This window comes from Pelophylax lessonae (assembly GCF_965119305.1).
Source record: "Pelophylax lessonae genome assembly, chromosome: 6".
In the NCBI taxonomy this organism is placed as follows: Eukaryota; Metazoa; Chordata; class Amphibia; order Anura; family Ranidae; genus Pelophylax; species Pelophylax lessonae.
This window is the reverse complement of record NC_138773.1, coordinates 44,049,865-44,077,376: the sequence shown is the minus strand read 5'-3', so window position 1 is coordinate 44,077,376 and position 27,512 is coordinate 44,049,865. Positions and strand designations below refer to the sequence as shown.

General features: G+C 44.7%; 1 protein-coding gene across 1 annotated transcript in view; it reads left to right on the top strand.

Moving 5' to 3' along the window:
- The first annotated feature begins 13,466 nt into the window (after positions 1-13,466).
- Positions 13,467-27,512, top strand: part of FBXL16 (F-box and leucine rich repeat protein 16) — a 103,701-nt gene continuing 89,655 nt past the window's right edge. Inside the window, exon 1 of the mRNA XM_082262307.1 lies at positions 13,467-13,542. The gene's annotated coding sequence lies outside the window, so the exon portion shown is untranslated. The remainder of the gene's footprint in view (positions 13,543-27,512) is intronic.

Below are 27,512 nucleotides of genomic sequence, written 5' to 3'. Positions count from 1 at the left end.
TCTGATTCCATATTGATAATTAAAGTGCATTTCAGCCTCAAGAGTCCATTTAGATGGGCGAGTAGATTGCCGCGTTCAGATCTGGACGCAACAGCACTGTGCGCTATGGCCGCAGCCCGCATGCACACGGGATAAACAGCCGCAGCTAGAGACGCAACAAGTCAAGGCCAGTCAGAGGCCCCAATCCAGCGAGAAGTTACAAGCGAAAGGTGGGAGCGGTCATTGATTGGTAAAGGGAGTACAGTGCTGGCCGCAGCTGTTACCTTGCGTTCTGTTCATGTGGCGTCCATAGATTCTCGCTGGTAGCCGACCGTATGAGGGCCGGTACATGGGAACACTCATAGAAGTGCGCGTTTTCTTACAACGCATGGGAACGCTCATAGAAGTGCGCATTTTCTTTCACCGAATGGGAACGCTCATAGAAGTGCGCGTTTTCTTACACCGTACAGGAACGCTCATAGAAGTGCGCGTTTTCTTACACCGCACGGGAACGCTCATAGAAGTGCGTGTTTTCTTACACCGCACGGGAACGCTCATAGAAGTGCGCGTTTTCTTACACCGCACAGGAACGCTCATAGAAGTGCGCGTTTTCTTACACCGCACGGGAACGCTCATAGAAGTGCGCATTTTCTTTCACTGAATGGGAACGCTCATATAAGTGCGCGTTTTCTTACACCGCATGGGATAGCTCATAGAAGTGCGCATTTTCTTTCACCGAATGGGAACGCTCATAGAAGTGCGCGTTTTCTTACAACGCACTGGAACGCTCATAGAAGTGCACATTTTCTTTCACCGAATGGGAACGCTCATAGAAGTGCGCGTTTTCTTACACCGCACGGGAACGCTCATAGAAGTGCGCATTTACTTACACCGCATGGGAACACTCATAGAAGTGCGCATTTTCTTACACCACACAGGAACGCTCATAGAAGCGTGTTTTCTTACACCGCAAAGGAACGTTAATAGAAGTGCGTGTTTTCTTACACCACACGGGAACGCTCACAGAAGTGTGCGTTTACTTACACCGCACGGGAATACTCGTAGAAGTGCGTGTTTACTTACACCGCACGGGAACGCTCATAGAAGTGCGCGTTTTCTTACACCGCACGGGAACGCTCATAAAAGTGCGCATTTTCTTTCACCGCATGGGAACGCTCATAGAAGTGCGCATTTTCTTACAACGCACGGGAACGCTCATAGAAGTGCGCATTTTCTTTCACTGAATGGGAACGCTCATATAAGTGCGCGTTTTCTTACACCGCATGGGAAAGCTCATAGAAGTGCGCATTTTCTTTCACCGAATGGGAACGCTCATAGAAGTGCGCGTTTTCTTACAACGCACGGGAACGCTCATAGAAGTGCGCATTTTCTTTCACCGAATGGGAACGCTCATAGAAGTGCGCGTTTTCTTACACCGCACGGGAGCGCTCATAGAAGTGTGTATTTTTTTTCACCGCACGGGAACGCTCATAGAAGTGCGCATTTTCTTACACCACACGGGAACGCTCATAGAAGCGTGTTTTCTTACACCGCAAAGGAACGTTAATAGAAGTGCGCGTTTTCTTACACCACACGGGAACGCTCACAGAAGTGTGCGTTTACTTACACCGCACGGGAATACTCGTAGAAGTGCGCGTTTACTTACACCGCACGGGAACGCTCATAGAAGTGCGCATTTTCTCTCACCGCATGTGAACGCTCGTACAAGTGCGCGTTTTCTTACACCGCACGGGAACGCTCATAGAAGTTCGCATTTTCTTTCACCGCATGGGAACGCTCATAGAAGTGCGCGTTTTCTTACAATGCACGGGAACGCTCATAGAAGTGCGCGTTTTCTTACACCGCACGGGAACGCTCATAGAAGTTTGCATTTTCTTTCACCGCATGGGAACGCTCATAGAAGTGCGCGTTTTCTTACACCGCACGGGAACGCTCATAGAAGTGCGCGTTTTCTTACACCGCACGGGAACGCTCATAGAAGTGCGCATTTTCTTTCACCGCATGGGAACGCTCATAGAAGTGCGCGTTTTCTTACACCGCACGGGAACGCTCATAGAAGTGCGCGTTTTCTTACACCGTACGGGAACGCTCATAGAAGTGCGCGTTTTCTTACACCGCACGGGAACGCTCATAGAAGTGCGCATTTTCTTTCACCGCATGGGAACGCTCATAGAAGTGCGCGTTTTCTTACACCGCACGGGAACGCTCATAGAAGTGCGCGTTTTCTTACACCGCACGGGAACGCTCATAGAAGTGCGCATTTTCTTTCACCGCACGGGAACGCTCATAGAAGTGCGCGTTTTCTTACAACGCACGGGAACGCTCATAGAAGTGCGCATTTTCTTTCACCGAATGGGAGCTCTCATAGAAGTACGCGGTTTCTTACACCGCATGGGAACGCTCATAGAAGTGTGCGTTTTCTTACACCGCACGGGAGCGCTTGTGGAAGTGCGCATTCTCTTTCATCGCACAGGAACGCTCATAGAAGTGCCCATTTTTTTACCCCGCACAGGAACGCTCATAGAAGTGTGCATTTTCGTACACCGCACGTTAACTCTCATAGAAGTGCGTGTTTTCTTACACTGCACAGGAATAATTGTAGAAGTGCGCATTTTCTTTCACCGCACAGGAATGCTCATAGAAGTGTGCATTTTCTTACACCACACGTTAACCCTCATAAAAGTGCGCATTTTCTTACACTGCAAGGTAACACTCATAGAAGTGCGCATTTTCTTACACTGCACAGGGACACTCATTGAAGTGCACATTTTCGGTTCCAAGAGTATCTCCAAAAATTGCAGGATCGCTACACGTTTCGCTTGTAGCTTCTTCAGGGGCTCCTGGTCAATACTGCCCAACTTCCACAAGGAAGGGAGTAGAAATGGAGCATCTGGAGCCGTAGGAGGGAATAAATATGAGTGGGGGGACCTGGATAACCCTGCCCCAGCACAGGGGAGGTCCAAGAGCCCACACACCACGGATCTCACTCTGGAATTCCAAGTTCAGGGGTGTCAGTTGGGAGCCAATAACACTTGTGAATAAAGAATGTCACGTGAGAACTCGCGAACCTAATTCTCCTATATATAGGGGACGGCGCGTCCGATTGACTCCTGCTCTTGAAAAAAGCTGGTCCCTGGTGTGTTACCCCTCTCTTTCCTTCCGAGATCCCCTCGGCATCTGACCTTTATCCAAGTCCCCCCACTCATATTTATTCTCTCCTACGGCTCCAGATGCTCCATTTCTACTCCCTTCCTTGTGGAAGTTGGGCAGTACTGACCAGGATCCCCTAAAGAAGCTACAAGCGATCCTGCAATTTTTGGAGATACCCGTGGAACCAAGAGAACTTCATTTCGTATCACATGATATTTATATATACTACGGCTATTCTCATAGGCCTATCCCTTGTGTTTTAGGAGAGAGCCCGCTGTATGTTATATTATGAGGAGATATTTGTTTTTGTATTGATTTTATATAATCTTTTAATGATGTTTAAATGAATGTACAGTAAAACCTTGGATTGCGAGCATAATTCGTTCCGGAAGCATGCTTGTAATCCAAAGCACTCTTATATCAAAGCAAATTTCCCCATAAGAAATAATGGAAACTCAGATGATTCGTTCCACAACCATTTATTCATAAATCCTTCAGTTTATAGTCCATATAAAAAGATTATAGCATTGCGATAGGTTATATAACCATAAAATGTCCATCCATAAATAGCTGCTTCCACAAGGGGATAAGAAGCAAAATCCAGTAGGAGCTACAGAGTATCAAAGAGAAGAGAGGCGCCTCTAAGTGTAGCAATATGGTTCCATTTAATGAAGGTACAACATTTAGCAACTCACATGGTTGATGAATAAAACAGGCACATCTAAGTATGCAGGCATCCGGGGTAAAGCTGTCCACATGGACTATCTTCTGCACCGCCGGCTGCCAGTCTGTAATCCTGACCGGGAAGACCACTGCAGTAAAGCGATCTAAAAGCGAGGGGCAGCATGGAAGGGATGACGTAGATGGTGGTGCAGAGGATGGTCTATGTGGACAGCTTTAGCCTGGATGCCTGCATGTGCCTGTTCCAATCATCAACCATGTGAGTTGCTAAATGTTGTACCTTCATTAAATGTAACCATATTGCTACACTTAGAGGCGCCTCTCTTCTCTTTTATACTCAGCTGTGACTTGAAGCTACTTGTATATCAAGACATCGCTTGTAAACCAAGTCAAAATTTATTTGAAAATTTTGCTTGTCTTGCAAAGCGCTCTTAAACCAAGTTACTCTCAAACCAAGGTTTTACTGTATATTTTTTATATAAACACTTGAGTCTATTTCTCCCGGGGTTATGAGTGGCTACCTTTAAAGTCCCAATTTCTTCTGTTCTTCATTCTACTTACATCTGTGTATGAAGTCACACAAATGTCAGCCAAGTCGCACCTGAAGTCACACTGACCTGCGGCTTTGAAATGGTGTGATTTCAAGGGAAGTCACACGCCGCATTCATTGTGAACCAGGGCACAAGGAGGAATACACATGATGAATGGATTTAGACCATATTTACTTATCTCGGAGTTTAGCCATTTTGTTAGTGATTGATCAATAAGGATAGCGATTGATCAGTACACACACATATACACACACACTCACACACACACACACACACCCACACCCACACTCACATACACACACACACACATACACACTCTCTCTCACACACACACACACACTTACACACACACTCACACACACACACTCACACTCTCACACACACACACTCCCTCTCTCACACACTCTCTCTCTCTCTCTCTCACACACACACTCGCCATCACACACATACACACACTCTCTCTCACACACACGCATACACACATATACACACACACACTCACACACTTACACACACACTCTCTCTCTCACACACACACACACACATACACTTACACACACACACACACACTCACACACTCTCACACACACACACTGGGATTTTGCCAGCGCTGCTAATAAGCAGATGATCTTACTGCTATCATAGGCGCAGTGGCGGCTGGTGCTCCATGGGCCGGCCATGGCTTCTCCTTTCGGCCAATCGGGAAACGGGTCTCAAAACCCGCTTCCTGATTTCATTCGCTATTGTCACACAACTGGGTGCGCCCCGAGCCCACCCATTTTTTCTAGCCTGTGAGAGCCTCTGGCTCTAATCACATGTCTAAAAAAAAAAAAAAAAAAAAAAAAACGCCCCATTGAACTCCATGCGTTCAGCGACCCGCATGTTGATTAGCGGGCCGGACGCATGGACGCATAGATGGGGGGGCAGCGCCCCGTATGACCAGCCGGCATTGCTTAGGAGGGTGGCTAGAAAGCACATGCAAGGTTTGATTAGCCTCCTGCAGACCAATGTCTAACAGAAAGAATGTGGACAGCAGGCTGACAACTCTGCTGATTGAGTGCCAGGTCACATATATGCGATGTGGGAACCCTGCGAATCCACTGCGGGATCCCGCATCGCACTCAACTCGCAGGCAGTTCACATTGTCAACTGCGAATCGCTTGGGTGTCAATAAAAAGTTAACGACACCCCTAGATCAATGCGCATATCGCAGTACAAACTGTCACTTCGGACAGGAATCGGATTGCATAGATGTGAACACCCATGCGATCCGATTCTGGTGCGGACCAAAAAAATAGTGTCCTGTGCCACTTTGGTCCGAATGCGATGCGAATTCAGCCACACAATCTGTATGGCTGAATTTGGAATGCACAGACATCGCATGTGATTTGCAGAGCAGTGTGCTCCGAATCACATGCAATGTCTGACATCGCATATGTGTGAACCGGCACTGGGAGGCAGTGGATCAGTAATGTCAACCTGTAAAAGAAAGTAGTGATAAATGTCAGGACCTCCAGCCCCATGATGGGATGTCCGGAAGATTTACCCCCCTTCCTGACCAGGCCATTTTTGCGATACCGCACTGCGTTATTTTAACTGACAATTGCGCGGTCGTGCAAAGCTGCACTAAAATAAAATTTATGTCCATTTTTCCCCACAAATAAAGCTTTCTTTTGGTGATATTTGATCACCTCTGTGGTTTTTTATTTTTTGTGCTACATACAGAAAAAGAGCGACAATTCTGAAAGAAATGAATTTCTTATCACATGATATTTATATATACTACGGCTATTCTCATAGGCCTATCCCTTGTGTTGTAGGAGAGAGCCCGCTGTATGTTATATTATGAGGAGATATTGCATCTGTTTTTGTATTTATTTTATATAATCTTTTAATGATGTTTAAATGAATGTATATTTTTTTTATATAAACACTTGAGTCTATTACTCCCGGGGGTTATGAGTGGCTGCCTTGCGACGCTGCACCCAAATAAAATTTATGTCCATTTTCCCCACAAACAGAGCTTTCTTTCGGTGGTATTTGATCACCTCTGCGATTTTTATTTTTTGTGCTACATACAGAAAAAGAGCGACAATTCTGAAAGAAAAACAATATTTTTCACATTCTGCTATATAACATTCCCAATAAAAAAAATTAAAAAAATCAAAATGTTTAATTATTTAACCACTTGCCGACTGCCCAACGCCGATCTACGTCGGCAGTCAGCCCCTCACAGGCAAAGTGACGTAGGGCTACGTCACTAGCTTGTGAGGGTCTAGGGAGCGAGCGCGCGCCCCCGGAGGCGCGCTCCCGCTCCCGCGTGGTCACGGACCCCCCCGCGCGTGTGACCAGCGGACCCGATGTCCGCCGGTCACTCGGCGATCGGCGGGGGAGAGGGAGAATGTCAGGCAGCTTGTGTAAACAAGCCACCTGTTATTCTCCTCGCTGTAAAGACACTGATCAAACGGATCTAGTATGTAGATCCGTTGATCAGTGTCCTTACAGCTCAAGCCACAGCCAATCACAGTAGAAAGCACGCCCCTAGGGACACACACAGCCCCTCCCTCCCAAATAAAGTTAACCCCTTCACTACCAGTGTATTTTTACAGTAACAGTGCATATATATAGCACTGATTACTGTAGAAATGTCACTGGTAACCCCAAAAGTGTCACAAATGTCAGTCAAGGGTCCGATCTGTCCGCCGCAATGTCGCAGTACCGCATAAAAAATCGCAGATCGCCGCCATTACGCGTTAAAAAAAAAACAACAAAAATGACAAAAATCTTTCCCTTTGTTAGTAAACGCGATAACTTTTGCGCAAACCAATCAAAATACGCTTTTTGCGATTTTTTTACCAAACATAGGTAGCATAAAACAAATTGGCCGAAAATGTTAAAAAATTTTGATTTTTACATTTTTTTGGGGGAAATTTCATATAAAAAAATGTGAAAAATATTGCTATTTTTGCAAAATTGACGCTCTTTTTTTGTTTATAGCGCGTGATCAAAAAAATCGCACAGGTGATCAAATGCCACCAAAAGAAAGCTCTGTTTGTGGGAAAAAAAGGACGCCAAATTTGTTTAGGTACAGCGTCGCACGACCGCGCAATTGTCCGTTAAATTCACGCAGTGCCGAATCGCAAAATACCCCCTGGTCAGGAAGGGGGTAAAATCTTCCGGGGCTTAAGTGGTTAATCAGCACTGTCGTTGTTATTTTTTGCATAATAAACAAAAAGAGACTGGCAGATTTAAAAAAAAATAATATTTTTTTACTATCTACTATAAAACATATCCAATAAAAAAATGTAAAAAAAAAAAAATCTAAATTTTGCATGAATTTAGGCCAATATGTATTCTGCTACATGGTTTTTGGAAAAAAAAAAAAAAAAAAAAATGAAAAACAAATAAGCGTATATTGATTGGTTTGCGAAAAAGCAGGGTTAGGTTATGAAAAAATATCCCAAGCTTTGATCATCTCACAGAGCATTGTTCAATCCATCATGGGAAAATGGAAAGAGTATGGCACAACCGCAAACCTACCAAGACATGCCGTCCACCTAAACTGACCGGCCCGGCAAGGAGAGCATTCATCAGAGAAGCAGCCCAGAGATCCATGGTAACTCTGGAGGAGCTGCAGAGATCCACAGCTCAGGTGGGAGAATCTGTACACAGGACAACTATTAGTCGTGTGCTCCACAAATCTGATCTTTATGGAAGAGTGGAAAGAAGAAAGCCATTGGTGAAAGAAAGCCATAAGAAGTCCCGTTTGCAGTTTGTGAGAAGCCATTGGGGGGGGCAGCAAACATGTGGAAGAAGGTCCTCTGGTCAGTTGTGACCAAAATTGAACTTTTTGGCCTAAAAGTAAAATGCTGTGTGTGGTGGAAAACTAACACTGCACATCACCCTGAACACACCATCCCTACTGTGAAACATGGTGGTGGCAGTATCATGATGTGGGGATGCTTTTCAGCAGGGACAGGGAAGGTGGTCAAAGTTGATGGGAACCAAATACAGTGCAAGCTAAGAAGAAAGAGCCTGCAAAAAGACTTGAGACTGGGGCAGAGGTTCACCTTCCAGCAGGACAAGGACCCTAAACATACAGCCAGAGCTACAATGGAATGGTTTAGATCAGGGATCTCTAAACTACGGCCCTCCAGCTGTTGTGGAACTACACGGCCCATGAGGCATTGTAAAACTAACATTGACAGACATGACAAGGCGTGATGGGAATTGTAGTTCCTGAAAAGTTGGAGGGCCATAGTTTGGAGACGCCTGGTTTACATCAAAGCATATTCATGTGTTAGAATGGCCCAGTCAAAGTCCAGACCTAAATCCAATTGAGAATCTGTGGCAAGACTTGAAAATTGCTGTTCACAGATGCTCTCCATCCAATCTGACAGAGCTTGAGATATTTTGCAAAGAAGAATGGGCAAAAATGTTCCTCTCTAGATGTGCAAAGGTGCTAGAGACATCCCCAAAAAGACTTGCAGCTGTAATTTCAGGGAAAAGGGGTTCTACAAAGTATTGAATACAAATGTACCCCACACTTTTCACATATTTGTAAAAAAAAATTGAAAACCATTTATCATTTTCTTTCCACTTCACAATTGTGTGCCACTTTGTGTCGGTCTAAAAATCCTAATAAAATACATTTACGTTTTTGGTTGTAAGATGACAAAATGTGGAAAATGTCAAGGGGTATGAATACTTTTTCCAGGCACTGTAGATCTGTGTCCGTACTTTGCAGAACACAGGATCCATGCCTTCCCTACTGACAGAGCTCCATTCTGCCTCTGTGCTGGATGATCGCTGCTCTGGTTCTGGATACCCTCCTAAACATTCAAGTCCTTGGCTGGATGAGAGTGGACAGAAGAAGAGTTGTGAACCCCATTCACCAACTAGATATCCCCGAATTCTGTCCCTGACTCCCTGTAATAGGGGGGTGAGCTGAGTGCAGCATGCTGCTGGGAAGGAAGCACAATCCCTCACTTTGGTGCTGAATTATCCCCGTTTTACTTGGATTCACTTTGGGATTTTTTTATTCATTGAATTATTCATTGAAATGAATGGAAATTATTTATTATTCTTTATGTTAGATGGTGATAAAATTGGCACATCCACCTTTATGTATAATGGCATAATATACAGTACACTCACCGCCCACTTTATTAGGTACACCTGTTCAACTGCTTGGTAACACGAATTGGGAATCAGCCAATCACATGGCAGCAACTCAATGCATTTTGGCATCTAGACATGGTGAAGACGACATGCTGAAGTTCAAACCGAGCGTCAGAATGGGGAAGAAAGGGGATTCAAGTGACTTTGGATGTGGAATGGTTGTTGGTCCCAGGCGGCTGGTCTGAGTATTTCAAAAACTTCTGATCTACTGGGATCACACACAGCTATCAGGATGTATTAAGTATACCTGTGTACAATGTATCAGGATGTATGATGTATACGTGTATACAATATATCAGGATGTATGATGTATACGTGTGTACAATGTATCAGGATGTATGATGTATACGTGTGTACAATGTATCAGGATGTATGATGTATACGTGTGTACAATGTATCAGTATGTATGATGTATACGTGTGTACAATGTATCAGGATGTATGATGTATACCTGTGTACAATGTATCAGGATGTATGATGTATACGTGTATACAATATATCAGGATGTATGATGTATACGTGTGTACAATGTATCAGGATGTATGATGTATACGTGTGTACAATGTATCAGGATGTATGATGTATACGTGTGTACAATGTATCAGTATGTATGATGTATACGTGTGTACAATATATCAGGATGTATGATGTATACGTGTGTACAATGTATCAGGATGTATGATGTATAGGTGTGTACAATGTATCAGGATGTATGATGTATAGGTGTATACAATGTATCAGGATGTATGATGTATATGTGTGTACAATGTATCAGGATGTATGATGTATAGGTGTGTACAATGTATCAGGATGTATGATGTATATGTGTGTACAATGTATCAGGATGTATGATGTATATGTGTGTACAATGTATCAGGATTTATGATGTATATGTGTATACAATGTATCAGGATGTATGATGTATATGTGTGTACAATGTATCAAGGTGTATGATGAAATTAGTTGTACAATGTGTCTATACAACATATTCATTTATATGATGCATGCTGTATTTGTACAATGTATCAGTTTGTATAATGTATTGATTTCTACAATGTATTGGTTTGTACAATGTATCAATTTTCTTCAATGTATTAATCTGTACAAGGTATCAGTTTGTGTGATATCTTTTTATTCACCAACCAGAAGCCAAATATGCAAATATATATGTATATATTATTCGGTATAATGTATTGATTTCTACAATGTATCAGTTTGTTCAATGTAGTCATTTGTACGGTGTATAATTTTGTTTGATGTATTGGTTTGTGCAATGTATCAATTTTTTTAAGGATTAATCAGTTTGTCTTATGTATTGATTCCTATGATGTATCGGTTTGTATGCTGTATTGATTCCTACGATATATTGGTTCATGCGATGTATTGATTTCTATGATGTATCGGTTTGTTCAATGAATTGATTGCTATGATGTATTGGTTTGTACGTTGTATTAATTTCTATGGTCTATCGGTTTGTGCGATGTATTGATTTCTATGGTCTATCGGTTTGTGCAATGTATTGATTTCTATGATAAAATGTATTGATTTATATGATGTATCGGTTTGTGCTAGGTATTGATTTCTATGATGTATCGGTTTGTATGATACATTGATTTCTATGATATATCCGTTTGTGTGATGTATTGATTTCTATGATCTATTGGTTTGTGCAATGTATTGATCTCTATGATAAAATGTATTGATTTATATGATACAATGTATTGATTTCTATGATCTATTGGCTTGTGCAATGTATTGATTTCTATGATACAATGTATTGATTTCTATGATATATCCGTTTGTGCGAGGTATTGATTTCTACGATAAATCGGTTTGTATGATGCATTGATTTCTATGATATATCGGTTTGTGCAATGTATTGATTTCTATGATCTATCGGTTTGTGCAATGTATTGATTTCTATGATATATCCGTTTGTGCGAGGTATTGATTTCTACGATATATTGGTTCGTATGATGCATTGATTTCTATGATATATCGGTTTGTGCGATGTATTGATTTCTATGATATATCGGTTTGTGCGATGTATTGATTTCTATGATCTATTGGTTTGTGCAATGTATTGATTTCTATGATACAATGTATTGATTTCTATGATATATCCGTTTGTGCGAGGTATTGATTTCTATGGTATATCGGTTTGTGCGATGTATTGATTTCTATGATCTATTGGTTTGTGCAATGTATTGATTTCTATGATCTATTGGTTTGTGCGATGTATTGATTTCTATGATCTATTGGTTTGTGCAATGTATTGATTTCTATGATACAATGTATTGATTTCTATGATATATCGGTTTGTGCGATGTATTGATTTCTATGATACAATATATTGATTTCTATGATATAATGCATTGATTCCTATGATATATTGGCTTGTGTGATGTATGGATTTCTATGATGGATCAGTTTGTACAATGCATTGATTTCTACGATGTATCGGTTAATATGAATAAATAAAAACTTATATAATGTCTCGAATTTTATGATGTATCATTTTGTTTATGATGTATCAATCTGTACAATGTATCATTTTGTGCGATTTATTGATTTGTAAGTTGTAATGATTTGATGGTATATCATTTTGTATGATGCATCAGTTTTGTCCGATGTATCAATCTTTGTATGATGCATCAGTTTGTGCAAACTATCACTTTGTATGATGTATTCATATGCACAATGTATCCATTTTTGTATGATGTATCAGTCTGTACAAACTATCACTTAGTACAATGTATTCATATGCACAATGTATCACCTTTACGATGCATCATTTTGTACAATGTATCAGTATGTCTGATGTATTGATCGCTATCATGTATCGATTTGTACGATGCATACATTTGTATAATTTATCAGTTTTATGATGTATCAATCTGTACAATGTAGCACTTTGTGTGGTGTATCTTTTTTTTTTTCTCTGTCTAAAAACCAAAGATGCAACCAAATGTAACAATTTGTCAGCTGTTTTTATTTGATCTTTTTTTCATCCACCAGTTGCAGAGAATTCTCCGCCACCATGCAAAAATTTCCGCATCTGAACGCAAAGCCTCATTCATTCATTCATTCATTCTCTCTCTCTGAGTCGCAGTGCCCGGGTCCCATCCTGTGCAAATATTGGGCTCAGAATAGGAGCTGCCTGTGGTTGCCTTATTAAATAAGCCTCTGATTTGTTTTATTTCTAAGGAGCGATCCGCTCTCCGTCTGCCTCTCTGGGGGGGGGGGGGGGGGGCAGAGATAGGCATGTAATAGGCACCTTACTTTCCCATTTCTGTATTGCTAAGAAGAAGGAGGAGGAGGAGGGACAGTGACACAGGAGAGGAGGGGGAGGAGGGGAGCGACAGAAAGGGAGGAGGCCAGCCTAGAGTCATGTATTATTGATAATGATGGTGATGTCTCTTTAACCGGAGCGCTGTGTTGACACCCTGTGTGTGTGTGTATATGTGTGTACAGAGGGTGGGGAGTCCTCCGCTTTTACCCATCGCTGTCCGTGACGCCGCCGCTGCCTGCTGAGTGCGGAGATTCGCTTCCCCTCCAAGCCATTATTTCAAGGATTGTGTTTTTTTATCCTCCTCTTCCTTGGATTGGCTCCATCTTGTGTCTTTGCACCTGCGAGTGTCTCCAGCTGTCCCCCCCCCCCCTCCTCCTCCTCCTCCTGGGTTGGGGTGAATGGGACCCCCCGGCTGAGCCGGGATCCCTGTGGATTTCCAGCGTCTCGGGCTGTCATCTCCACCGGCTGCAAGGCGTTCTGGGATTTGGGATGTTGGCGTGACCTATATCGGAGGCTGAGGGTCTAGTGTGGAGATCGGGGGAATCATCGTCTTCTTCTTCTAAGGCCAGGGACCCCCCCTCTTCCTACAAGGCCCGGGGGGGTGTGTGAGGCCCCCCATCACTACCTGGAGACCCCCCCGGAGTCCGCACACGAATGATGCCGTGAGCTGAGCCGGCGCTGTTGACGGTAAGATTTGGTGATTGTATGAAACATCCATATTGTCTGATGTCTTCACTCATCTGCCTTATATACAGGCCATACACCTCCCTATGTGTCATATACAGAGACACCTACCTACCCCCTATATACAGAGACACCTACCTACCCCCTATATACAGAGACACCTACCTACCCCCTATATACAGGCCATACACCTCCCTATGTGTCATATACAGAGACACCTACCTACCCCCTATATACAGAGACACCTACCTATCCCTTATATACAGAGACACCTACCTACCCCCTATATACAGGCCATACACCTCCCTATGTGTCATATACAGAGACACCTACCTACCCCCTATATACAGAGACACCTACCTATCCCCTATATACAGAGACACCTACCTACCCCCTATATACAGGCCATACACCTCCCTATGTGTCATATACAGAGACACCTACCTACCCCCTATATACAGAGACACCTACCTATCCCTTATATACAGAGACACCTACCTACCCCCTATATACAGGCCATACACCTCCCTATGTGTCATATACAGAGACACCTACCTACCCCCTATATACAGAGACACCTACCTATCCCCTATATACAGAGACACCTACCTACCCCCTATATACAGGCCATACACCTCCCTATGTGTCATATACAGAGACACCTACCTACCCCCTATATACAGAGACACCTACCTATCCCCTATATACAGAGACACCTACCTACCCCCTATATACAGAGACACCTACCAACCCACTATATACAGAGACACCTACCTATCCCCTATATACAGAGACACCTACCTATCCACTATATACAGAGACACCTACCTACCCACTATATACAGAGACACCTACCTATCCCCTATATACAGAGACACCTACCTATCCACTATATACAGAGACACCTACCTACCCACTATATACAGAGACACCTACCTATCCCTTATATACAGAGACACCTACCTACCCCCTATATACAGAGACTCCTACCTACCCCCTATATACAGAGACACCTACCTATCCCCTATATACAGGCCATACACCTCCTTATGTGTCATATACAGAGACACCTACCTATCCCTTATATACAGAGACACCTACCTACCCCCTATATACAGAGACACCTACCTACCCCCTATATACAGGCCATACACCTCCCTATGTGTCATATACAGAGACACCTACCTACCCCCTATATACAGAGACACCTACCTACCCCCTATATACAGAGACACCTACCTATCCCCTATATACAGAGACACCTACCTACCCCCTATATACAGAGACACCTACCTATCCCTTATATACAGAGACACCTACCTACCCCCTATATACAGAGACACCTACCTACCCCCTATATACAGAGACACTTACCTATCCCTTATATACAGAGCCACCTACCCCCTATATACAGAGACACCTACCTATCCCCTATATACAGAGACACCTACCTATCCCCTATATACAGAGACACCTACCTATCCCCTATATACAGAGACACCTACCTATCCCCTTTATACAGAGACTCCTACCTATCCACTATATACAGAGACACCTACCTATCCCCTATATACAGAGACACCTACCTATCCCCTATATACAGAGACACCTACCTATCCCCTTTATACAGAGACTCCTACCTATCCACTATATACAGAGACACCTACCAACCCACTATATACAGAGACACCTACCTATCCCCTATATACAGAGACACCTACCTATCCACTATATACAGAGACACCTACCTACCCACTATATACAGAGACACCTACCTATCCCCTATATACAGAGACACCTACCTATCCACTATATACAGAGACACCTACCTACCCACTATATACAGAGACACCTACCTATCCCTTATATACAGAGACACCTACCTACCCCCTATATACAGAGACTCCTACCTACCCCCTATATACAGAGACACCTACCTATCCCCTATATACAGGCCATACACCTCCTTATGTGTCATATACAGAGACACCTACCTATCCCTTATATACAGAGACACCTACCTACCCCCTATATACAGAGACACCTACCTACCCCCTATATACAGGCCATACACCTCCCTATGTGTCATATACAGAGACACCTACCTACCCCCTATATACAGAGACACCTACCTACCCCCTATATACAGAGACACCTACCTATCCCCTATATACAGAGACACCTACCTACCCCCTATATACAGAGACACCTACCTATCCCTTATATACAGAGACACCTACCTACTCCCTATATACAGAGACACCTACCTACCCCCTATATACAGAGACACTTACCTATCCCTTATATACAGAGCCACCTACCCCCTATATACAGAGACACCTACCTATCCCCTATATACAGAGACACCTACCTATCCCCTATATACAGAGACACCTACCTATCCCCTATATACAGAGACACCTACCTATCCCCTTTATACAGAGACTCCTACCTATCCACTATATACAGAGACACCTACCTATCCCCTATATACAGAGACACCTACCTATCCCCTATATACAGAGACACCTACCTATCCCCTTTATACAGAGACTCCTACCTATCCACTATATACAGAGACACCTACCAACCCACTATATACAGAGACACCTACCTATCCCCTATATACAGAGACACCTACCTATCCACTATATACAGAGACACCTACCTACCCACTATATACAGAGACACCTACCTATCCCCTATATACAGAGACACCTACCTATCCACTATATACAGAGACACCTACCTACCCACTATATACAGAGACACCTACCTATCCCTTATATACAGAGACACCTACCTACCCCCTATATACAGAGACTCCTACCTACCCCCTATATACAGAGACACCTACCTATCCCCTATATACAGGCCATACACCTCCTTATGTGTCATATACAGAGACACCTACATACCCCTTATATACAGAGACACCTACCTACCCCCTATATACAGAGACACCTACCTATCCCCTATATACAGAGACACCTACCTATCCCTTATATACAGAGACACCTACCTATCCCTTATATACAGAGACACCTACCTACCCCCTATATACAGAGACTCCTACCTACCCCCTATATACAGAGACACCTACCTATCCCCTATATACAGGCCATACACCTCCCTATGTGTCATATACAGAGACACCTACCTATCCCCTATATACAGAGACACCTACCTATCCCTTATATACAGAGACACCTACCTATCCCTTATATACAGAGACACCTACCTACCCCCTATATACAGAGACACCTACCTATCCCCTATATACAGAGACACCTACCTATCCCTTATATACAGAGACACCTACCTATCCCTTATATACAGAGACACCTACCTACCCCCTATATACAGAGACACCTACCTACCCCCTATATACAGGCCATACACCTCCCTATGTGTCATATACAGAGACACCTACCTACCCCCTATATACAGAGACACCTACCTACCCCCTATATACAGAGACACCTACCTATCCCCTATATACAGAGACACCTACCTACCCCCTATATACAGAGACACCTACCTATCCCTTATATACAGAGACACCTACCTACCCCCTATATACAGAGACACCTACCTACCCCCTATATACAGAGACACTTACCTATCCCTTATATACAGAGCCACCTACCTACCCCCTATATACAGAGACACCTACCTACCCCCTATATACAGAGACACCTACCTATCCCCTATATACAGAGACACCTACCTATCCCCTATATACAGAGACACCTACCTATCCCCTATATACAGAGACACCTACCTATCCCCTTTATACAGAGACTCCTACCTATCCACTATATACAGAGACACCTACCTATCCCCTATATACAGAGACACCTACCTATCCCCTATATACAGAGACACCTACCTATCCCCTTTATACAGAGACTCCTACCTATCCACTATATACAGAGACACCTACCAACCCACTATATACAGAGACACCTACCTATCCCCTATATACAGAGACACCTACCTATCCACTATATACAGAGACACCTACCTACCCACTATATACAGAGACACCTACCTATCCCCTATATACAGAGACACCTACCTATCCACTATATACAGAGACACCTACCTACCCACTATATACAGAGACACCTACCTATCCCTTATATACAGAGACACCTACCTACCCCCTATATACAGAGACTCCTACCTACCCCCTATATACAGAGACACCTACCTATCCCCTATATACAGGCCATACACCTCCTTATGTGTCATATACAGAGACACCTACATACCCCTTATATACAGAGACACCTACCTACCCCCTATATACAGAGACACCTACCTATCCCCTATATACAGAGACACCTACCTATCCCTTATATACAGAGACACCTACCTATCCCTTATATACAGAGACACCTACCTACCCCCTATATACAGAGACTCCTACCTACCCCCTATATACAGAGACACCTACCTATCCCCTATATACAGGCCATACACCTCCCTATGTGTCATATACAGAGACACCTACCTATCCCCTATATACAGAGACACCTACCTATCCCTTATATACAGAGACACCTACCTATCCCTTATATACAGAGACACCTACCTACCCCCTATATACAGAGACACCTACCTATCCCCTATATACAGAGACACCTACCTATCCCTTATATACAGAGACACCTACCTATCCCTTATATACAGAGACACCTACCTACCCCCTATATACAGAGACACCTACCTATCCCCTATATACAGAGACACCTACCTATCCCCTATATACAGAGACACCTACCTACCCCCTATATACAGAGATACCTACCTATCCCCTATATACAGAGACACCTACCTACCCCCTATATACAGAGACACCTACCTATCCCTTATATACAGAGACACCTACCTACCCCCTATATACAGAGACACCTACCTATCCCTTATATACAGAGACACCTACCTACCCCCTATATACAGAGACTCCTACCTATATGTCATATACAGAGACACCTACCTACCCCCTATTTACAGAGACACCTACCTATCCCTTATATACAGAGACACCTACCTACCCCCTATATACAGAGACACCTACCTATCCCTTATATACAGAGACACCTACCTATCCCTTATATACAGAGACACCTACCTATCCCCTATATACAGAGACACCTACCTATCCCTTATATACAGAGACACCTACCTATCCCGTATATACAGAGACACCTACCTATCCCTTATATACAGAGACACCTACCTATCCCCTATATACAGGCCATATACCTCCCTATGTGTCATATACAGAGACACCTACCTATCCCTTATATACAGAGACACCTACCTATCCCTTATATACAGAGACACCTACCTATCCCCTATATACAGAGACACCTACCTATCCCGTTTATACAGAGACACCTACCTATCCCCTATATACAGAGACACCTACCTACCCCCTATATACAGAGACACTTACCTATCCCTTATATACAGAGCCACCTACCTATCCCCTATATACAGAGACACCTACATATCCCTTATATACAGAGACACCTATCTATCCCTTATATACAGAGACACCTACCTATCCCTTATATACAGAGACACCTAACTATCCCGTATATACAAAGATACCTACCTATCCCCTATATACAGAGACACCTACCTATCCCTTATATACAGAGACACCTACCTATCCCATATATACAGAGACACCTACCTATCCCCTATATACAGAGACACCTACCTATCCCTATTATACAGGCCATACACCTCAGAGACACCTACCTATCCCTTATATACAGGCCATATACCTCCCTATATGTCATATACAGAGCCACCTACCTACCCCTTATATACAGAGACACCTACATATCCCCTATATACAGAGACACCTACATATCCCCTATATACAGAGACACCTACCTATCCCTTATATACAGAGCCACCTACCTACCCCCTATATACAGAGACACCTACCTATCCCCTATATACAGAGACACCTACCTATCCCTTATATACAGGCCATACACCTCACAGACACCTACCTATCCCCTATATACAGAGACACCTACCTATCCTGTATATACAGAGAAACCTACATATCCCCTATATACAGGCCATACACCTCCCTATATGTCATATACAGAGACACCTACATACCCCCTATATACAGAGCCATATACCTCACAGACACCTACCTATCCCCTATCTACAGAGACACCTACCTATCCCCTATATACAGGCCATACACCTCCCTATATGTCATATACAGAGACACCTACCCCCTATATATAGGCCATACACCTCAGAGACACCTACCTATCCCCTATATACAGGCCATACACCTCCCTATATGTCATATACAGAGACACCTACCTACCCCCTATATACAGGCCATATACCTCAGAGACACCTACCTACCCCCTATACACAGGCCATACACCTCCCTATATGTCATATACAGAGACACCTACCTATCCCCTACATACAGGCCATACACCTCAGAGACACCTAACTACACACCTATATACAGGTCATATACCTCAGAGACGCCTACCTATCCCCTATATACAGAGACACCTACCTACCCCCTATATACAGGCCATACACCTCAGAGACATCTACCTACACACCTATATACAGGCCATACACCTCCCTATATGTCATATACAGAGACAACTACCTACCCCTATATACAGGCCATACACCTCCCTATATGTCATATACAGAGACACCTACCTATCCCCTATATACAGGCCATATACCTCAGAGACACGTACCTATACCCTATATACAGAGACACCTACCTATCCCCTATATACAGGCCATATACCTCAGAGACACATACCTATCCCTATATACAGAGACACCTACCTACACACATATCCCCTATATACAGAGCCACCTACCTATCCCCTATATACAGGCCATATACCTCAGAGACACCTACCTATCCCCTATATACAGAGCCACCTACCTACACACCTATCCCCTATATACAGAGCCACCTACATATCCCCTATGTACAGGCCATAAGCCTCCCTATACATGTAATATACATAGCCACCTACCTACCCCCTATATACAGGCCATACACCTCCCTACAAATGTAATATACAGAGAGACATCTACCTATCCCCTGTATACAGAGCCACCTACCTACACACCTATCCCCTATATACAGGTCATATTCCTCCCTACAAATGTCATATACAGAGTCATCTACCTACACACCTATCCCCTATATACAGGCCATACACCTCCCTATAAATGTCATATACAGAGCCACCTACCTACCCCCTATATACAGGCCATAAACCTCCCTATAAATGTCATATACAGAGCCACCTACCTATCCCCTATATACAGGCCATAAACCTATCCCCTATATACAGGCCATACACCTCCATATAAATGTCATATACAGAGTCATCTACCTACACACCTATCCCCTATATACAGGCCATAAACCTCCCTATAAATGTCATATACAGAGCCACCTACCTAAACACCTATCCCCTATATACAGGCCATACACCTCCCTATAAATGCAATATACAGAGCCACCTACCTACAGACTATCACCTATATACAGAGCCACCTACCTACAGACTATCTCCTATATACAGAGCCACCTACCTACAGACTATCCCCTATATACAGAGCAACCTACCACTAGACCTATCCCAAATATACAAAGCAACCTACCTACACACGTATATATCCCTAATATACAGAGTCGCAGACCACTAAAGCTATTCCTAATATACAGAGCCACCTACCTACACACTAGCCCCTATTTACAGAGCAACCTACTGCTAGACCTATCCCCAATCTATAGAGCAACCTACCTACACACCTATCCCTAATCTACAGAGTCACCTACCTACACACTATCCCCTATATACAGAGCAACCTACCGCTAGGCCTATTCCTAATATACAGAGTCAGCTACTTCTAGACCTATCCCTAAAATACTGTACATAGTCACCTACCTACAGCCCTATCCCTAATATACTGTAAATAGTCACCTACCTACAGCCCTATCCATAATATACAGAGTTACAAAATGACATAGTAGTTGAGGTTGAATAAAGACAACAGTCCATGTCAGTGACATATTCATTTCCTATATCCCTGAATTTTATGTTCTTTGAGATGCACGTCCAAAGTATTGATACTTCCTGCTGATACCACCAGTTGTGGAAGAGAGTTCCACATTCTTACCACCCTGACAGTGAAAAACCCCCTACGCAGCTTAGGGGTAAACCGCAGAGTCACCAACCGCTGGACCTATCCCTAGAGTCACTTACCTTTAGACTATCCCTAATATACAGAGTCACCTACGGGTAGACTTATCCCTACTATACAGAATCAGCTATCAAGACACAGACCTCTCCTTCCTCCTAATACACAGGTATCTGAACACAGACTTCTGCTCTCCTCCTAATACACAGGTATCAGGACACAGACCTCTCCCCTCCTCCTAATACACAGGTATCAGGACACAGACCTCTGCCCTCCTCCTAATACACAGGTATCAGAACACAGACCTCTCCCCTCCTCCTAATACACAGGTATCAGGACACAGACCTCTCCCCTCCTCCTAATACACAGGTATCAGGACACAGACCTCTCCCCTCCTCCTAATACACAGGTATCAGGACACAGACCTCTGCCCTCCTCCTAATACACAGGTATCAGAACACAGACCTCTCCCCTCCTCCTAATACACAGGTATCAGGACACAGACCTCTCCCCTCCTCCTAATACACAGGTATCCGAACACAGACCTCTCCCCTCCTCCTAATACACAGGTATCAGGACACAGACCTCTCCCCTCCTCCTAATACACAGGTATCAGGACACAGACCTCTCTCCTCCTCCTAATACACAGGTATCAGAACACAGACCTCTGCCCTCCTCCTAATACACAGGTATCAGAACACAGACCTCTACCCTCCTCCTAATACACAGGTATCAGGACACAGACCTCTCCTCCTCCTAATACACAGGTATCAGAACACAGACCTCTCCCCTCCTCCTAATACACAGGTATCAGGACACAGACCTCTCCCCTCCTCCTAATACACAGGTATCAGAACACAGACCTCTGCCCTCCTAATACACAGGTATCAGAACACAGACCTCTCCCCTCCTCCTAATACACAGGTATCAGGACACAGACCTCTGCCCTCCTTCTAATACACGGGTATCAGAAAACAGACCTCTCCCCTCCTCCTAATACACAGGTATCAGGACACAGACCTCTCCCCTCCTCCTAATACACAGGTATCCGGACACAGACCTCTCCTTCCTCCTAATACACAGGTATCAGGACACAGACCTCTCCCCTCCTCCTAATACACAGGTATCAGGACACAGACCTCTCCCCTCCTCCTAATACACAGGTATCCGGACACAGACCTCTCCTTCCTCCTAATACACAGGTATCCGAACACAGACCTCTCCTCCTCCTAATACACAGGTTTCAGGACACAGACCTCCCCCCTCCTCCTAATACACAGGTATCAGAACACAGACCTCTGCCCTCCTCCTAATACACAGGTATCAGGACACAGACCTCTCCCCTCCTCCTAATACACAGGTATCAGGACACAGACCTCTCCCCTCCTCCTAATACACAGGTATCAGGACACAAACCTCTCCCCTCCTCCTAATACACAGGTATCAGGACACAGACCTCTCCCCTCCTCCTAATACACAGGTATCAGAACACAGACCTCTGCCCTCCTAATACACAGGTATCAGGACACAGACCTCTCCCCTCCTCCTAATACACAGGTATCAGGACACAGACCTCTCCCCTCCTCCTAATACACAGGTATCAGAACACAGACCTCTCCTTCCTCCTAATACACAGGTATCAGGACACAGACCTCTCCTCCTCCTAATACACAGGTATCAGGACACAGACCTCTCCCCTCCTCCTAATACACAGGTATCAGAACACAGACCTCTGCCCTCCTAATACACAGGTATCAGAACACAGACCTCTCCCCTCCTCCTAATACACAGGTATCAGGACACAGACCTCTCCCCTCCTCCTAATACACAGGTATCAGGACACAGACCTCTGCCCTCCTCCTAATACACAGGTATCCGAACACAGACCTCTCCCCTCCTCCTAATACACAGGTATCAGGACACAGACCTCTCCCCTCCTCCTAATACACAGGTATCAGGACACAGACCTCTCCCCTCCTCCTAATACACAGGTATCAGAACACAGACCTCTCCTTCCTCCTAATACACAGGTATCAGGACACAGACCTCTCCCCTCCTCCTAATACACAGGTATCAGGACACAGACCTCTCCCCTCCTCCTAATACACAGGTATCCGAACACAGACCTCTCCCCTCCTCCTAATACACAGGTATCCGGACACAGACCTCTCCCCTCCTCCTAATACACAGGTATCAGGACACAGACCTCTGCCCTCCTCCTAATACACAGGTATCCGGACACAGACCTCTCCTTCCTCCTAATACACAGGTATCCGAACACAGACCTCTCCCCTCCTCCTAATACACAGGTATCCGAACACAGACCTCTCCCCTCCTCCTAATACACAGGTATCAGGACACAGACCTCTCCCCTCCTCCTAATACACAGGTATCCGAACACAGACCTCTCCCCTCCTCCTAATACACAGGTATCAGGACACAGACCTCCCCCCTCCTCCTAATACACAGGTATCAGAACACAGACCTCTCCCCTCCTACTAATACACAGGTATCAGGACACAGACCTCTCCCCTCCTCCTAATACACAGGTATCAGGACACAGACCTCTCCTTCCTCCTAATACACAGGTATCAGAACACAGACCTCTGCCCTCCTCCTAATACACAGGTATCCGAACACAGACCTCTCCCCTCCTCCTAATACACAGGTATCAGAACACAGACCTCTCCCCTCCTCCTAATACACAGGTATCAGGACACAGACCTCTCCCCTCCTCCTAATACACAGGTATCAGAACACAGACCTCTCCCCTCCTCCTAATACACAGGTATCAGGACACAGACCTCCCCCTCCTTCTAATACACAGGTATCAGGACACAGACCTCTCCCCTCCTCCTAATACACAGGTATCAGGACACAGACCTCTCCTTCCTCCTAATACACAGGTATCAGGACACAGACCTCTCCCCTCCTCCTAATACACAGGTATCAGGACACAGACCTCTCCCCTCCTCCTAATACACAGGTATCAGGACACAGACCTCTCCCCTCCTCCTAATACACAGGTATCAGGATGCAGACCTCTCCCCTCCTCCTAATACACAGGTATCCGAACACAGACCTCTCCCCTCCTCCTAATACACAGGTATCAGGACACAGACCTCTCCCCTCCTCCTAATACACAGGTATCAGGACACAGACCTCTCCCCTCCTCCTAATACACAGGTATCAGGACACAGACCTCTCCCCTCCTCCTAATACACAGGTATCAGGACACAGACCTCTCCCCTCCTCCTAATACACAGGTATCCGAACACAGACCTCTGCCCTCCTCCTAATACACAGGTATCAGGACACAGACCTCCCCCCTCCTCCTAATACACAGGTATCAGAACACAGACCTCTCCCCTCCTCCTAATACACAGGTATCCGAACACAGACCTCTCCTCTCCTCCTAATACACAGGTATCAGGACACAGACCTCTCCCCTCCTCCTAATACACAGGTATCAGGACACAGACCTCTCCCCTCCTCCTAATACACAGGTATCAGGACACAGACCTCTCCCCTCCTCCTAATACACAGGTATCCGAACACAGACCTCTCCCCTCCTCCTAATACACAGGTATCAGGACACAGACCTCTCCTTCCTCCTAATACACAGGTATCAGGACACAGACCTCTGCCCTCCTCCTAATACACAGGTATCAGGACACAGACCTCTCCCCTCCTCCTAATACACAGGTATCAGGACACAGACCTCTCCCCTCCTCCTAATACACAGGTATCAGGACACAGACCTCTCCTCCTCCTAATACACAGGTATCAGAACACAGACCTCTCCCCTCCTCCTAATACACAGGTATCCGAACACAGACCTCTCCCCTCCTCCTAATACACAGGTATCAGGACACAGACCTCTCCTCCTCCTAATACACAGGTATCAGGACACAGACCTCTCCCCTCCTCCTAATACACAGGTATCAGAACACAGACCTCTCCCCTCCTCCTAATACACAGGTATCAGGATGCAGACCTCTCCCCTCCTCCTAATACACAGGTATCAGGACACAGACCTCTCCCCTCCTCCTAATACACAGGTATCAGGACACAGACCTCTCCTCCTCCTAATACACAGGTATCAGGACACAGACCTCTCCTTCCTCCTAATACACAGGTATCAGGACACAGACCTCTCTCCTCCTCCTAATACACAGGTATCAGGACACAGACCTCTCCTTCTCCCTAATGCACCTCTGCCCCCTTACCATTCATCCACACTAGCAGGATTTGAGTCTAAAGGCCCGTACACACGTACCGATCGTCGGCATACAAACATCGGTGGACGAAGGATCTGCCGATTGTACGCGTGTTAGTATGGTGCCTCCGACAGATGTCTGCGCACAATCCGCGGACAAAAGTCTTTCTTGCAAACATGAAAATATTTGTATGCCGACACCAGAACGGACGATTGTTCGCCTGTCAGTACAGAATTCGGCCGACAGACCGCAGATTTGCAAGACTGGGCATGCTCAGAAAATAGAAAACACAGGGAAAGTTAACCATTACATGACATCACTTCTGCAGTCGGCGGACAAAATTCTTGTGCTGTCCTTGTGCTGTCTTTGCACTTTTCAGCAGACACCGACATCCCGGGGAGAAAAGAGGAACATTTGTAAGCCGACCATCGGTACGTGTGTACGGGGCTTTACCTTCCAGTGTGGCACTCCATGTATTTGCTATGGGATGGTTAATCATGTCCTGTGCTCTGTAGATTTGCAGGTTCCTCCTTGCAGGTCACTGATCACTCTTGCAGGTCACTGATCACTCTTGCAGGGCACTGATCACTCTGGCAGGGCACCTGCTGAGATTACAGGATAAAGTGCATGAGGAGCCAGATGCTTTCATCAGAATGAGCAGACTTGGGACACAGTCCTGTAGTCTTCTATAGGACTATCTCTGACCTAGGGACACAGTCCTGTAGTCTTCTATAGGACTATCTCTGACCTAGGGACACAGTCCTGTAGTCTTCTATAGGACTATCTCTGACCTAGGGACACAGTCCTGTAGTCTTCTATAGGACTATCTCTGACCTAGGGACACAGTCCTATAGTCTTCTATAGGACTATCTCTGACCTAGGGACGCAGTCCTATAGTCTTCTATAGGACTATCTCTGACCTAGGGACACAGTCCTATAGTCTTCTATAGGACTATCTCTGACCTAGGGACACAGTCCTGTAGTCTTCTATAGGACTATCTCTGACCTAGGGACACAGTCCTATAGTCTTCTATAGGACTATCTGTGACCTAGGGACACAGTCCTATAGTCTTCTATAGGACTATCTCTGACCTAGGGACACAGTCCTATAGTCTTCTATAGGACTATCTCTGACCTAGGGATACAGTCCTACAGTCTTCTATAGGACTATCTCTGACCTAGGGACACAGTCCTACAGTCTTCTATAGGACTATCTCTGACCTAGGGACACAGTTCTATAGTCTTCTATAGGACTATCTCTGACCTAGGGACACAGTTCTATAGTCTTCTATAGGACTATCTCTGACCTAGGGACACAGTCCTGTAGTCTTCTATAGGACTATCTCTGACCTAGGGACACAGTCCTGTAGTCTTCTATAGGACTATCTCTGACCTAGGGACACAGTCCTGTAGTCTTCTAAAGGACTATCTCTGACCTAGGGACACAGTCTTATAGTCTTCTATAGGACTATCTCTGACCTAGGGACACAATCCTGTAGTCTTCTATAGGAC